The following is a 16,542-nucleotide window of genomic DNA, read 5'->3' as shown; positions in this document are numbered from 1 at the left end:
GTTGTGCATAATATTGTCAGTGTGAAAAGATGTTGTGGAGGTTTGCATCCATTGTCACTGTAAAGGACTGTAAAGGAGCACCAATTTGAGCAAAAAAAAACGTCCTTTATATTCTTACACCACGTTTTCCTACTTCTATTACATTTGTCACCAGCTACTTCATTTGCATTAAATAATTCACCATCCTTGAAAAACATCTGACTTTATTGTCCGTCACCTCCTAGTTCACACAGTTCTCATGGCCAAAACCACTTAATTCGTGCTTAACAGCAGACATTTTACTCAACCCATGCTGATAAGACAACATCACTGATACTTGTAAACGCAAGTATTTAGCTCATTGGGCCACTTAGCTTTAGGACAACCAACAAGATTCAAGATTCAATATTCAAAAAACTTTATTGATCCCAGAGGGAAATTGTTTAAAATAAGTCATGTGGTTATGAGGTTTGGTTCCAATATTGCCACTTAGTCATAGTTTTCCAAAATATTTTAGCTTAATGTCAATAAATTCAACTGAATGTTGGTATTTATTTATTTATTTTATTTCATTTATTATTTTTGTATTCATTCACAAAACACCATCCTTAACTGCTCATGTACAGCATTGCAACATACCTTTAAAGCACACATCAACTCAGTACTGTTTTGTTGAAATCATTCTGTTGGACTAAAATATATCACTGGGTGTTCATATTTAATGACTTTTTCATGATTGTTGGATGTTAAGTTTAAGTCTTCAGTTGCTGTAACAGCAACACATTCCTGAATAAACCAGTTTACAAGCTAGGCTAGCAAGAGAAGCAAATGTTTAGCAACCAGTCCATGCTTGGACAACACTAACTGATGTAAAATGGCCAAGGAGAGAATGTGGTGGTTTCACGGTCCATTTGATGCTTGTCCACTTGAATCATTTAAACAGCACAAAGCTGTCTCCACAGTGATACAATTAAGGCTTCGCTTGATGTTTAACCTAAAATCTTACATCTTCTGCATCCAGACCGTCAACTCACTGTGGCAGATAATCACCTCAGAAGACTGATGGCTGCAATAAGACAATCACCAGGGACGCAGCAACAGTGGAGCCTCCTCATTTCAGGTGAGTAGAGTAGTTCACTGGAGCTTAAAGATGGATGGTTGGACACATCTAAACATATCAGTTCCACTCCAAGTGACAAACATGTGATTTAAGGTCAGCATTGTTGTGGCTGCATGTAGAACCAGAGGAAATAATAACCCCAGATAATTAAATCTATTTAACTGAATTAATGTATTATTCATTTAAGATGTTTCATTGCATGTAAATAGATGGAGTGAGTGAGTCCAGAGAATGTCTACATTTCTACTGTTTTTACTGTTTACACACAGTATATGATTATAATATGAATTCTGGGTGGGGATAAGTAACTCTTTTGTGGGTATCAGAGCCTGGCTCGGCTATCACAGTAAAATCTGAGGTATTCCCTGACCTGCTGGTCTGGCGCCGCTCAGCTTTTAAACACAATGACCCAGATATAATGAAGCCTGGAGGCTCAATGACTCCCCAGCCGCCTCCTGCTTCTCACACACACCCTGTCTCCACACACACTCGGACTTCTGGTCACAAACACACACACACCTGTTTTCACCGGCTCACCAGCAGCATGCTTTAGTCTTGCACACTCGAGTGATGATGAAATATTGCCACAACCACTGCTGTTGGATCTGGTCCCTGTAAGTCTGTGTGTCAGCATTTAGCTCAGGTCCAATAGCTGCTCAAACCACATCACCTAATAATAAACACACAGGCCTGTGGTGCTGCAGGGTGACTATGGTTGCATGTCAGAAAAGCACTTTCTATTCACCATTAACCATGAACATGAATTTGTACTGTATATGTATATAATTGATTACATGCTAATAACTATGATACATCATTGTTTTCACTTCACACACTACACAGTGTTCAGGCACAGAGGCCAGTGCTGTTAGGCATGGTTACAGACGTAGAGCACAAGTGAAGCTTATGGAGTTTTAAATCTTTGGCTTTAGTGGTAAAAAGGGAATCATATGGTTGGTTGAGCAGTCGTCTTTAAACCCCAGGGTAACTGGTTCTAATAGTTCAATTCAATTCAATTCAATTTTATTTGTATAGCGCCAATTTACAACAGAAGTTATCTCAAGGCACTTTACAGTGTTTAAGGTTTAAGACCTTACAGAAAATATTTTTACAAAAAATTATAGAGAAAACCCAACAATCCCATTTGAGCAAGCTTTAGGCAACAGTGGAGAGGAAAAACTCCCTTTAGAGGAAGAAACCTCCAGCAGAACCAGGCTCATAGTGGGACCGGTTGGGGTGAGTGGAAAGAGAAGAACAGCAGGCAATAAAGGCAACAACAAGCAGCAAGAACATTGGGCAGATGAACTGGATTCTGGAGATGTACAGCTCCAGGCCGAGGATACCTGCAGAAAGGTACAGAGAGGAGGAAACACAACTACAGGAGAGAGAAGACACAAAGTTAATGACATGAAATGGTGGCATTTGCATTGCTACAGGAGAAAGGAGAGAGGAGAGGAGCTCAGTTTATCAGTAGAGTTCCCCCAGCAGACTAAGCTATATCAGCATAACTAAGAGATGGTTCAGAGTCACCTGATCCATCTCTAACTATAAGCTTTATAAAAAAGGAAAGTTTTAAGTCTAGTCTTAAATGTAGAGAGGGTGTCTGCCTCCAGAACCTGAACTGGGAGCTGGTTCCACAGGAGAGGGGCTTGGTAGTTCTGGTAACTATTCCTGGTTCCTTCTAGCTACTTGTCGAGGTGTCCTTGGGCAAGACACCGACACCCCACAGTAGCGCAGTCATCTACTGCAGCTGTCCAAATAACAATTTCCCCAAGGGGATAAATAAAATATGTCATCATCATCATCAACAACAGCAGCAGCAGCAGCATCCAGCAGATGTTGAGATCACTGTACATGTTACATATACACCCATGTACTGTATGATAGAAAACAAGTGAGGAACTCAGTTGTTTTTATTCTTCATTTAATTTAATTATACTGATATGACACTTTAAAGCTGAGAGCAGTGTGGCATGAAAAATGGATCAACAGTGGATAAAACAGAAGCAGGTACCACAAAACTAAAGTGCATTCAAAAAATCAATTTGTCTTTTTTGGAATTTTGCCTTATTCATCAAATTTGTTTGGATTATTGTGCACAAATAAAAATGTCTCTTGAAATCAGCTGAATTAAAGCTTGAATTTTAATTATTATTATTTTCTATCATATGTGACTGTTTAACTATTTGCAGTACTGGTAGCCTTTGTACAAGTAGTAAAAGTTACAATGGGTTACTATGTGTATCGTCTGCAAAAACGTTTTGGAGACATCTTTTTCTGTGTATAACCTGCAGTAGTAATTCTGAACCTTGAATTCAATAATTTGTGATAACAAATTAGATTATTTGATAGCTTGCATTAGTTGCACAATACTTCAAGGAGCTGAAGTTGTTCTGACTTGTCTGAGCCGTTAGCCGTTGGTTGTTAGTTAGCAGCTTAATTGATTCACTCAAATTACTATTGTGTTCAGACACTTCCAGCACCAAATGTTTCCACAATTTCTTGTTTACCAAGTTCTGGTTTTGGCTGCCAGCTACTTTACATCCTCATGGGTCCTGCCGTGCAAAATAAACAGTGCACCATCCAAATTATCTGCTTACATTAGTACAGGTTTGATTTTGTTTGGATAGAATGGAAACTTGTTTGTGTTATGTTAAACTTTACACTCAGGTTTTAAACAGCACAAATTATTACTTTTTTCACACAAATGATCATTTTACACCTGATACCTGCTGGGCTCCATACAAGTCATTTATTATTTCCACATTCACTGGCAGGGTAATGATTCATGCCGCCTTGAGGGGCTGCTAACCCTGAAAGAATTTAATGTGTTTAGGTTTCAGCAAAGATGAATTGCAACCCTAAAAGAAAAAAATGGGATAAACATTAGCTTCTGGGCATATTATTAAACATCAGTGTCTGTCTTCAATCTTTAAAATCCCATATCAGTTAAACCCTGATGTACTACTGGACGTGTTTGAATCAGATAGATGCTCAGGGTTTGATAGCATGTGAGGAGGTAAGGGAAGCTTGTACATATATAAGAAGATAGGGAGGGAAGCAGGAATGCTTTTCCTCTCCTGAGGACAGCAGGAGAGCTGGATTCCTCCTTGGAGCAACCACGCCTCAGCTTCTCTGCTGGCGGTGAGCCCTCCGACTCCTCCCAGGGTTAGGGCCGAGTCCACATATTCAAACGGAGATGAAAGGCCCCCGGTAGGAAGGTTGTCAGTGCCAATACCAACCGCCTGCCAAGTAAGCCCTGCTTAGCGCGCTCTCCCAGATGTTCCCAACACTGAATATTCTGCTTTTCACCTCTCCCCGGAGACGAGGAGGGAGCCTCCGCTTGACCCCTTCACATCAAAGTGTGGAGGAGGACTCAAAACAATAAGCTCTGGAAGACAGAAAGAGTGAAAGTTTTGTATATATGTGTGTGAGTGTGCAGCGAGAGGGAATCAATGATTTAGGAGGGCAAGAAGTGGGTTGGGCCCCTCGTCAGAGTAGCTGACATTAATGCCTATGTCCTGAGGGTATGTATTCACAGAGCAGCGAATAGGCCAACGCATACTTTGAGCCCACGCCTGCATCCTTTTGCTAATAATCTCATCCATACTCTAACGTGCATAGCTTTTGATGTAGGTATGCACATGGTAACATCTGCTTTACAGTAATGACTTTTTATATCTTTAAGTAAATGTACCAGTATTGATTCAAAAACACACCTGAAAGTCCTTAAGAAGTGCACTTATTTTGCAGCTGGGTTGAAATTCATGAATTTTGCTCATGGACACCTCATCTGGGCGTGCTTAAAGTCACAGTTAAAGAACATAGAACAGAGTTTCTGCAGCTTCGGTAATGTTTCAGACCACATGCGTGGGTAGTGCTTAGCTGAAAGACGGATTTACAAACCCCAGTTCCAGGCAAGTTGGGACTTTTTCAAACATGCTATAAAATGAAAGAAAGTAACTTTGGTATTTATTATTCATTATAAAGTTGTAAATATAAGAAAATTACACCTACTAATAGTGGGGATTGAGGCATGTTCCATCCCTTTATCAAATAATGACATTTTTGATCTGGGAACAGAGGATCCAAGTATTCTTTAATTATAGTTGTCCATTCTTGCTGGATGCAAGACCTCAGCAGGCAGGACCATCAAGCAACTTTATCATATATGCAGCTTTGTTGTTTTAGCAGGTGCATAATGCGTCCTGGATTTGTCCTGCTGAAACATCTCTGGACTTTATGGGAAAATATGTTGCCATTAAAGTATGCCATTAGTATTATTATTTATGCCAATATATACATAGATAATACCTTCATGCAGGTTACATTTACATTTAGTCCTTTGGCACTTACAAGTGATAAACATCTGGATAGGCTCAGACCACAGAACATGTTTCCACTGTATTTTGGACCTAGAACTGATGTATGGCTTCTTTTTTTTCCTGACTAAGGAATATTCTTTTGGAACTCATCAACAGTTATTTTGCAAAACACACAGGGACACAGTGGTGAACCATGAACATGTTTTTTTATTTTTATTTTGTAATCTTCTAGAGCAGTCTGAATTTGCCTCTGTTCCAGTTTATTTGGTGTGTGTGTGTGTGTGTGTGTGTGTGTGTGTGTGTGTGTGTGTGTGTTGCAGCATCAGAGTTTAAATGTATTTATTTATTTAACAGACCCAAGTTGGTCATTGGAAACACCGAAAATGTTTTCTTTGTACTTCTGTCAGATAAATCAAGTCACAGAAGGATTTTAAGGTTTTTAAATTAAATCCATTGTGTTTGATAATATTGAGCATATACAAGATAAGTTTCACAGTGACATCAGTAAGATGTAAACTCCAGATTTAAGGGAAAACAGCTCTGTGTGTTAAAGGTGTCCTTAAATCCTTCATTGTTTGGAAACAGGAAACTTGCCTATTGTAGAAAAAGATGGTGGCATAAAGCATTCTTGGCTCCACCTAGATTTTCAAGTCTTTAAGCTTTAGGGACAACACAGAGTTTTAAGTTTAATTCAGAGCAGCTACTAAACTTACACTGTATGTCAACAGGTCCATGTCCACAACAGCTGACGAGGCTCCATCCACTGAAACATGGATACAGCTTAATGCTCTGGAGAAAGCTAGTAAGTGTACCCTCACTTTGGCTTGTAGTCGTTTTCAAATAACCTTTATGCTTAGCATCATTTATACTGATTGGACAGTTTAATCTGTCTAACAACATACAATATTACTCTGATTAAACTAGTAATAAAATGTTCCAACAGGAATCAATTCTAAACAAGTAGGATTTACCCCAATAACCATCTATTATATTTTATCAAGACACTAAAACTGTGGACTCCAAACATTTGTCCAAGGAAGCAGTCAAGGAGTACAGTCACGATACAGTGAAATGGTTTCAGCCAATTCTTTCCCTTTTGAAATCTGAGGAGTTCGAAGTGGCACGCCTGGCTTACATGCACACCACCCAAGGCTACACATTTTATAGACAAGCCTCAACTCAGAGAGGAATGCCATAACTCCCAATATCCTCCACCTATTCATCACAACAAATGGGCTGGATCTATCGGAATTTTACTGCTCACAATGACAATTGAACAGAAACTCTTGCAGGAAGGGGATGTTTTTGTGTTTCTGTAAAGTGTTTTATGTTGACATGCTTACATAGATGTGCGTGCCGCACAGTGTTAATTTGTCAAATGACGTGGGTCGGTAAGGTTCATAATGCAACAAAAACAGCCTGAAGGTGAAAGGAAAAGTTCAGCTGTGTTTGATCATAAAACTAAATGTGGTTTCTGCAATGGTACAGATGTCAACAATTAAACCATTTTATAAGTATTATCTTTCAAATTAATATTTTTAAAATAGAACTAAAAAAAAGTTCAGTTCAGTTCATCTTTTTATTTAATATGGACATCACACATACATTGGACAACCAGATGTATTGCTTAGGTGTTTTAGCACATGTGCTAACTTTCAAAACCAGTCCATAGGGGGCTTTTAGAAAGGATAGATTACACAATACAAAATACCATTTTAAAATGTAAGACAAATACTACAAATACAAATACAAATAATTAATTAATTAACAGTACATTAAACACAATGCAAACTAAAACCTTTTTTATGTATTAAGACGGCTGTGTGAACAAGTTGTCCCGACTTCAACCACTGTTTTACTTCTCTATCATGGATTAAGATGTTAATAAGATGTTAATATCGGTCTGTGATTTAAGGTTAGTGGGAAGAGAGTTCCACAGTTGAGGGTCCTGTATAGGAGAAACTGGATTGTCTAAAAGACGTTCTGAACTTAGGGACTATACCTACCCCACTGACTGAAGCTCGAGTGGATGGTCTAAATGAGCTCTGACGCCTGACAATAAGAGCTGAGGACAGTGGTGACACATGATTGTTCACACATTTAAAAAACAGTTTCAAAATACTAAAATTAACAAAGTTTTCAAAGGTAGAAAGCTTGTGCTTCTTTATTGTTTCACAATGATGCCACCTCATAGGTTTCTTATCTAATACTTTGATGGATTGATTGTACAGTGAGATAACTGTCTTTAGATTAGAAAGAGAGACTTGAGACCATGTTGTGATGCATTATGAAAGATGTGAAAAAATCATTGCATGTACATACAACAGATCCGCTTGAAAAGATAACTCCCTTCTGATAAAACGGAAGCAGTTCAAGTATTATTTTGTACTACGTGTGTATGTTCAAGTATATTTATATACTTGAGTGTATACAAATTGCACAAAAAGATATTAATAAATAAAAAAAAACATAAATAATTGTATTATTTAAAATAAATAGGTCATATACATAAAATTTTAATTATCATTCATTACATGTTACTAGGTATGTTAGGCAACTTTCTAAATATAGTACTAGATAAACCGACAAACTGACCTTCTGACATTTTATTACCCTCTTTTAACCAATACAACTCTCACATACTTTCTGTAATACACACTCAAAAGTCACAAAGACATGACACCAGCCGGACCTTACATCATGCTATTTGCACGCTGTGTGGTCGAGCCCCAGGGCATTTGGGTTGAAACAGCACGATGGACGGATCACTGTGTCATCAGTTGGCCGGAGGTGCAACAATAAGGCTTAATGCGTGATTAAGTCTCCAATCAGCTCTCATTATGGGTGAGCATGTCAACTGTGAGTGCAGTCCTGTATCTGTAATCTGCTCTGCACACGCTTCCCACAAAGGCATGCTGTGGCTCCACGAGTTTCTGTTCTTGTCTTTGCATCTTTGACTTTGTCGCCATTAGCTAGCTTCTGTCTTGTGATGCCTTTATTTAAAGCTATAACACACAACCTTTGAAGTTTAATCAGCACATTTGGTGGAGCTGCCTTTAAGCACTTGTCATTCAACTTGATGAACTCAGATATATGTAGTCTGAGGCTGAAGCAGCTGCAATCCCAAAATCCTTCACAGAAAGTTATGACATGGGTCTTAGGGATATCTGGTTCTGGAAGTTGGGGTTAGTCTGTGGGAAAACGTCCTGACTGACGGTCTTGTGGTTATGTTTTTATGTCTCCATGGGGATGTGACCAGAGGCATTTGAGTTCATCCATCTGTACATCCTATTCTTGTGAACATGATACTTCTACTACTACAAGGATGCCTTAAAGGGAATGTCTTCAGATTTGACACAAATGCCTATTTAAACATGAGAATGAACTGATTAGATTTTGATGGCCAAGGTCAATGAGGCTATTTTGTCTATAGAAACAGTTAACAACATTTAATTTCTGTAAATTGTCCTACCTATTCAGCTATGCTACCTCATCCACACAACACTGCAGTTGTAGTTTTGTGGTTTAACATGCTATGAGAGAAGGTAATGTATTCTCTTGATGCTGTGCCATCTTTAGAATTAAAAAATAATCTCATTAACCGCAGCTTTACATGTTTAGGTGACAGCATCTACATCCACCTGAAAGTCTGCAGGCAAATTTTGTTCCCGTTTTGGACTTTTGCTACCTGTGTGCTCCTCCCTCTGCTCTCAGTCTCCTCTTTTCTCTCATCAGAATCACTCAGTTCCCAAAGGCTAAATGTACAACCATTCATCTTGATGACATTGCTGCAAAAAGTGTTATTTGGAATGTGTCATTTTTGGTTTATGTAGAGATAATTGTTGACAGAAATTCAGTCTCAGTCATATAATACACTATGGAGTGCTGTAAGGATGACATATTTTTGTAGGCTGACCCGGGAGCGAGCATCATCCTGGCTCCTCAAAGTGTTTAATCCATTTACTTTTGGATTCTGCAGATTGCACAAAATAAGCTCTGGGACATGCCCCAATGACAAAGTAACCTAAAACTAAAAAATGTATAGGGGTGAGAGGTTCACAGAATGGGTTCACTATATCTAAATAATATTTTAATGTGATTATAAACACAAAGTTAAAGATGAAGTAAAAGCTTATTGTTAGGATAGAAATGAACTACACAATGGTCACATGACTTAAACATCACCACGATCACAAAAAGCATTTCCTGATAGCATTGGTGTATCCACAATCTGTAAAAGACAAAGTTGTAGTTTACAAGTGGAGCATCCGAATGGTCCAAGTACATGCACATTCTGTGACTTTTAAAAGAAGCTAAATATATATAGATTTTTTTTTTTTGTTAAAATTTTTATTTGTATTGTTGTAAATGAACAGGATTACAGTTGTACCATTCATATATAGTAACTGTCATCATTTTAAATACTGCATTTGCCTCTTTGGGCACCTTTCACTCACAGTACTAGTTTTCTGTGTGTCTAACACCCTCACTCCCTCCTCTCAATGCTCTGTCTTTCATCAGACTCCAAACTTCCATCTCCCTTCACAAAAGCTGCCAGATTTATTTTGCACCAGCCAACACCTCTGCAATATTAAATGAGCCTCCTCCTTTACCTCAGTGAAGGAAGGCATTGTCTTGCACTATATATCTCTGCCCTTACCTACCTTGGTACATTTTAGTCATTCCACTTCATGCTACCTGTCCGTCAAGGCTACACCACAGGCACTAGTTACATTGCCATAGTATGATACGATGATAGGCTGATGGAATGATAATTCATGCTTTTTCTTTTTCTTTTTCTTTTTTTTTGAAAAGCCCCAGCTAATCATTAGAAACCTCCTACGCTACCCTCAGGATTTTGGAAAAGCAGAATTGGCATTTTAAATCAAACATGTTGAGATCTGCCTGTTTCAGCAGGCAGATAAAAATGAAAAAGACTTTGCTCAAACTTACCTTATAGTTGCAGGCAGATGATAACACTAGAACTGCATTTTTACTTATTTTTAGCAGGCTTCTGTTTGAATTGAAGGTTTAATCGTTCCTCATTAGGTTGAGAAAGTATTACAACCCCTGGGCTTATGAAGTCCTTTGAATGCCTTTTCCTAAATTTCTCAAATTTACAGCAATCAGACCAAAACTACTGCACATTTTTCAAAGCTGTGCTTCTGCTATAGAGAGGGTTTTCACCCAAAAGCATGGCATCACTTGTTCCTGATTAAAACTGCATGACGTTAAAATGCAAATATAGTGCAAATATTGTATAATCATCCAATTAAGGACAAATTTACACATAAAGTATGATTTTGCTGTAAGAGGCCTTGTGTGATCAGCAGCACATGTTTATATTTATTTAGGTTTGTTCCCCTGATCCTTGAATCTAGCCTTGGAGTGTTGTTGTGAGAGCCGAATCCATATTTATGCATAATGTGAGTGTTTTACACACATACAACACATGCACAAACACTCAGGGAGGGTTATGATAAACATGAGGTTTCTGATGATTAACATGTGAGGCCTGGACGATACCCCTACGGCGTCCATCTGTGACACACCACAAACAGACAGCATGTGCTGAGGCTCAGGCACCAATTGTACTACCAAAGTTCAGGCAGTACTACAAAATGCAGAACTCAGCTCAGGGCCAGGATGTACTCAAGAAAAGGAAGTAATCAAAATGTACTATAAATAAAAGTGATGAGATTTAAATACCCAAAGTTGAGCCCATTTAATTCTGCCCTATATAAAGTTTGTTTTTTGTCTTTAGTGACCTAGACCATCATAGTTTTTAAACATTTCTCAGAAAACGACAGTTTTTAAATACAATACGTCACAGAAACACTTTTGATAAATTATCAAAATAATTAAATTATTTATTGCTTAATTGCTCTGGTGCAGTGTCAGCTCCTTTCTGACTTATGACTAATCATGAGCATACACTTCCTGGCCAAAGAAAAAGTAACCACCTGGATGTCACTAAGAAAATAGGTAAGAGCCTTCCAGTGGATCATCACTGCAGTGATGAATGTGTTTCAGTTGGCAAAACAGTGAGGCCACCTGTCTACCTGCAGGTATTGAATGAGGAGAGTTTCCATCAGTGGATTTTTTATTTTCACTGATGTATGTATGTATAATCAAAGTAAAAGATGGTTATTCCACAGCTCAATGGTACATAATTTCAGACATTTTCAGCTATAATTCTTTACATTCAATATGTTTCAAATCAGTGATTTTTAAGAAAAATGGAGAATTATTATTGTTACACCCTCACCTTGTGTAGAGAGCTCTTCCTTCAATATAGGTGAAAACTTTCTTACAAATCATCACCAGTGATGAAATATTTGGTGAACCCTTTTTGATGATTCACTGACATTCAGGTATGGAAGTGGTGTCATCAGTGATTTTCTCAACTTTAGTGTGAACACGTCACCACTGCGGTTGAGTTTGCCCTTACCTCTGTGTAATCTTTGGCTGCAGAGAGGTGTGAAATTTGTTGAATCAGCGTAGAACCAGTGAGTCATTGTAGTTTTAGTACCAACACGACATTGTTACCATTAAGGTGGGGTTCGATTTTTTATTGCTTTTTACTCAGGGAATCATGAACACAGCATCTTCACCACTCTGATAGGTTTGCCAAACTATTGTAAAATCTATAACTCTGACCACAGCAGCTGTCAAAGTAGAGGAAAAAGCCATGTATAAACATGGATCAACCTGACAGGGGAACACGACCAGAATATAAATCTTCTCCTCTCGGGGCCTCGGCTTTGATGTCTGACAACAAGAATGGACCTGTGTTTTTCCACCCTGCAAGTGAAACTAAAGACCTTAGCAGATTCTGGGGAGGTGGTCGAAAACTCAAGACTTAGAACAAGCCTTTAAACTTAACACCTCTTCACACACCGATTGTCCTCTGCTGGTTGTGTATGGATGAACAGATAGATGGATGAAGGGTAGAATGGATGACTTGTCTTGAAAAGAAAAGTTCTCCGCTCTTCAGAGGCAGCTGAGCTGAGACGACAGCAGCAATGCTAAGTGGCTTCTGTGAAGAGGCCTTCAGACATTCAGACAGAGGTTAATGGGCCACTTCACCCCTGAGTTTCCAGGTCAGATCTCATCATAGATATCGGCTCAGACAAATAACCACCGAAGCACCCTCAGCTCAGGTAGGTTAAAGGAGGCATTGGCTTTTCCTAAAAGAACAGAGATGCTATAGCTGGTCACTTAGTACCATCCCCTACAATAACTAGCAGACACTGTAACAGGTGTGTGAATGAATTCTCATGCATTACAATGGGTTACTGTCATTTATATATTGTCATTATAAAATTGATTAGCAAAATGGGGTTTATAAAAGTACACAACAGAACCAAATGTTTTAAATCTAAAACTAAAATTGACAATGACTGATCTGGTTGGATTGCAGGGGTACAAAATGTACGACCATCACACCACAGACCAGAATTCAATTTGTGGTTAGATGTAGGCAACAAGATTGTTTTGAGTTTGTTCTGTTTTAAATCATTACTCGAGCTTTCTCTCAGATTCAATAAGGGCTCTGAGGGTCTAAACTTGACCATCAAATTATTTCACAGCACTGTAGTCACAAAGACTGGATACAAGATCAGATGCAAGATCTGATATCTTAGTAAAAAAAAAACATCAGATCAATTTACTGATATGTTAAATGTATTTGTGAGATTCCGTTTACATATGTTAAAAGAAAATATAATACAGTTGCAATTACATTCCTTACAAAATCTACTAATGTAATTGATTCGTACAAAACTTCTTAGAAGCCTGGGTTGTTGATAGCGATGTATTGGTTAATATTAGGAATTTGTTAAAACTGACGAATGCGTTCACTATCCATGATTTTATATTTGGTGTTCTGTCATAGGGTTTATTATTCACTTAGTATCCAGGCTTCACCTAAAATCTCAAAATATAAATGAGAAATAAAACCCTGTATGCAGAGATGGATATTTATTGTACTGTCATACCAGAACACCAACTTTCTAACAATGCAGCATCAAAAAAACTCTTTTTATAAACTGTTTGTCTGCGTGGAAGGTGAAACATGCAGATTCCGAGCTTTCTGTGTGTTTATATTCGCTTTTACACACAATTCATGGCTTTTCTACACATAAATAACTCTGATGCATCTTCTAACTGCTGTGGAATTTTAATGCCTACTATAAATGAATCCATCTGACATAAATCATCATGCCTCACAGAAAAATGTGCAACCCGAATATCCCAGTTTTCACAGTGCTGAGGAGTCGGTCTGTTTTACAGGACATGGGCAAAAAGAGAGAAAAAACCCAGCAGTTTATGCAAATGAGAGCATATTTCTGTACTTCCTCTGTGATCCCCACCCTCCTGCACTCATCCTGCACCTCAGCCTGGCCAGTGCAGGCAGGTTGGTGTGTTGGCCTGTGCTTCAAAGCCTCAACTTTGCTTTCACCCAAAGTCTGAGAGACAGAGTCCCAGATGCTTGTTGTGCAAGTCCAGCAGAGTGTCAAGAGATGGATCTTAAAAAACTAACACATGGGAAGGACAGGTAGAAGGACCCAGTCCACATATCCTGGTTATCATTGCACAAGTTTGTCCAAAGTTGATAGACACTCTTCTCACCTTCCCTTATAGATTTATGCAGATGAGAAATTTGCCCCGAATATTGTACATTGTACATTTTACCCGTCTGTCCAAAGCCAGTGGGATTTTGAATGGGGTTTGACTTAAAGTCAAATTAGTAAAACAAAATACAATTTATTTTTGTAACAAAAACAACTTTACTCCCTGGTTACTAGAAACATATCATCTCGGCACAGGTTTTTTTGATTTGCAAAATTTAAACTAAATAATTAAGTAATGTGTTTATTTCATTTTACACTTTTTATGCCAAATATCTTTCGCCATATGGTTGAAATCTTTTGTTCTTTATTATAGCACAGACGTTTTTATGGATCCATTGTAACATTGAAGAGAGTGAAGGTGACATAGAATAGGTTTATTCCTAACAGAAGGAGGACCAGCTGAGAACAAATTAAGACCTTTTTTTGTTGTCAGATACATTATTCACAATGTTGTAAAAAATATTTAGGCACCTATGACCCTTAAATAATCCCCTTACGTGGTATTTAGCATGCTCTTTCTCTGCTCTTTATGATTAACCAAATAAAAGACAAACAAAAGCAACATTGCCGGGCCAGCTTGGGTTTCACGGCCAGTGTAAACAGCTGCCTTCATTTCTTTTTCCAACGGTTTGTCATCAATACTCGAGGTGATTAGCACCTTTATAATGCTGCCTACCCTAGTTTCACTGAGATCCTTGGCAACTGAGAAAACTGCTGAACACCATCTGATATGAGCACATTGTTCACCTGCAGCTCACGTTTCCACACTGTCACCTTCCAGGTACAGCTGAACTCTGCAGTATTTTTCTTTACCAGGCTAACACACACCTGCTTCTGATTCACACACATATGCTGTATCAGTGATGATCACTGGCAGGTCCTTCGCTCATCCTCCCAGAGAAACGTGCACAACAGAAGAAAGCTGGATTCACTCACAGGAAAAAATGAAGGTTCTTATTTCAAAGCCTGATCCACTGTCAGGAATTCATCAGTCGATACTTCAAAGCTGCAGATGACTGAACACTTGAAAAATGTTAGTAGTTAGTTTTATTAAATAGAACTCTCATGACTGTAGTACTTAAAAGCCTATGTGATTCTTTTGTTGGTAGTTTGAGTAGCTGTTGTCACATTGTGGACATTAACTTACCAAACTAAACCACTAGTGCAGCTATTTGCATGATAGTACATTTTTAATTTCCACCCTCTATGTAACAAAATGCCATGTGATAATAGGGTAACCTGTCCAGAGTTTACTCTCCCTCTCTCTTAGTGACAGCTGGGCACCAGCAGTCCCACTACCGCTAAGAGAAATAGTGTTTAGGATAATGGTTGGATGGACGTAAGAAAAGGATCTAGACAACAGCACCTTAAAAAAAAGTCAGTATACCACAAAACAAAAATATAAAAGAAAGAAAACTAATAAAAACAAGTAAATCTGGTTATAAGTTATTTAAGTATATACAGCAGTTAAAGTTTTTGAAAGGATCAAATAATAGTCTAACAAATGTTCCTCAAACAGTATTGACTAGCACAGTCTTTGTGGTAAAATACAGTAAATTATGTCTTTATGCTAGTAAAGAAATGGGTACAGGATTGCATTGATGTGTTTTAATTGCTTTGTCAACAGAGGAATAAGCTTCAGTAAATTTAGCTTGGATACACAGTCAGTACTTGTTTGTAAAAAGCATGTTCTGTTTTTATGGATTTATTGTTGTTTTATGATTTTATCTTTGGGAAAAGTAAACAAAGTAAATTCTATGTAGCATCAGAACATGAAAACATACTGAGACCCTGGTTAAGACCTTATAAAGATGGGTTTTTTTGCTCAGTCTAAGTTCTCCCTTGTGACTTCTAAAACATTTATAACTGTTGTGGTAGCAGCTAAAATATCAACACTGATATTTACTGAATTCAGATATTTGCCTGGGTTTGGTTGTGGATATATTCATGTGCAGTCAACTGGTTGAACTTTGTTCAATAGAGACTGCTCTGATCTTATTGTTACAGACTTGGATTCTTTGCCTTTTTTTGTTCCATGTGTGAATCTTGTCAAAAGGAAATAGGTACCATATCCATGTGGTGAGGAGTGAAAACATTACAAGCCGTGATGGCTGCTTACCTCCCCTGATTCTGACTGCCATAACAGCTGGACACAGAGCAATAGCATCAAGTGTCATCATCTGTCTTTTCCTTTTTACGTCATTTAATGTGTTGAACTTTGACCCTTGAGCTTTCTGAGCTGCTGTTTCAGCTCCACTTACATTCCCCCCTGCATTCTTACAACATTGAGCCTCGACAGCTGATTCAGCAGATTTAGAGTGTAACTGTTCTTTTGTCTGTGGGTGTTCATGTGTCTGTTAAGTTGGGTAAGCAATAATGTCACAGTGCCAAAAGAACAAGTCTGTATTGAAAAGTTACTTTTTAAGAATGTTTTGTAAGGATTTTCCCCAAAACTACCTCTAAAGGTTGAAATATATGAGAA

At 38.2% G+C, this 16,542-nt stretch overlaps 1 long non-coding RNA gene across 1 annotated transcript in view; it reads left to right on the top strand.

Annotated features, from left to right (window-relative positions):
- Positions 1 to 16,542, top strand: part of LOC113148453 — a 30,762-nt gene that overhangs the window by 1,371 nt on the left and 12,849 nt on the right. Inside the window, exons 2-3 of the long non-coding RNA XR_003297439.1 lie at positions 1,001 to 1,099; positions 6,153 to 6,226. This is a non-coding gene — a long non-coding RNA (uncharacterized LOC113148453). The remainder of the gene's footprint in view (positions 1 to 1,000; positions 1,100 to 6,152; positions 6,227 to 16,542) is intronic.

This window comes from Anabas testudineus, chromosome 22 (genome assembly GCF_900324465.2).
Source record: "Anabas testudineus chromosome 22, fAnaTes1.2, whole genome shotgun sequence".
In the NCBI taxonomy this organism is placed as follows: Eukaryota; Metazoa; Chordata; class Actinopteri; order Anabantiformes; family Anabantidae; genus Anabas; species Anabas testudineus.
Note: the sequence above shows the minus strand (reverse complement) of the source record. Positions and strands in the feature narration are given on the sequence as shown.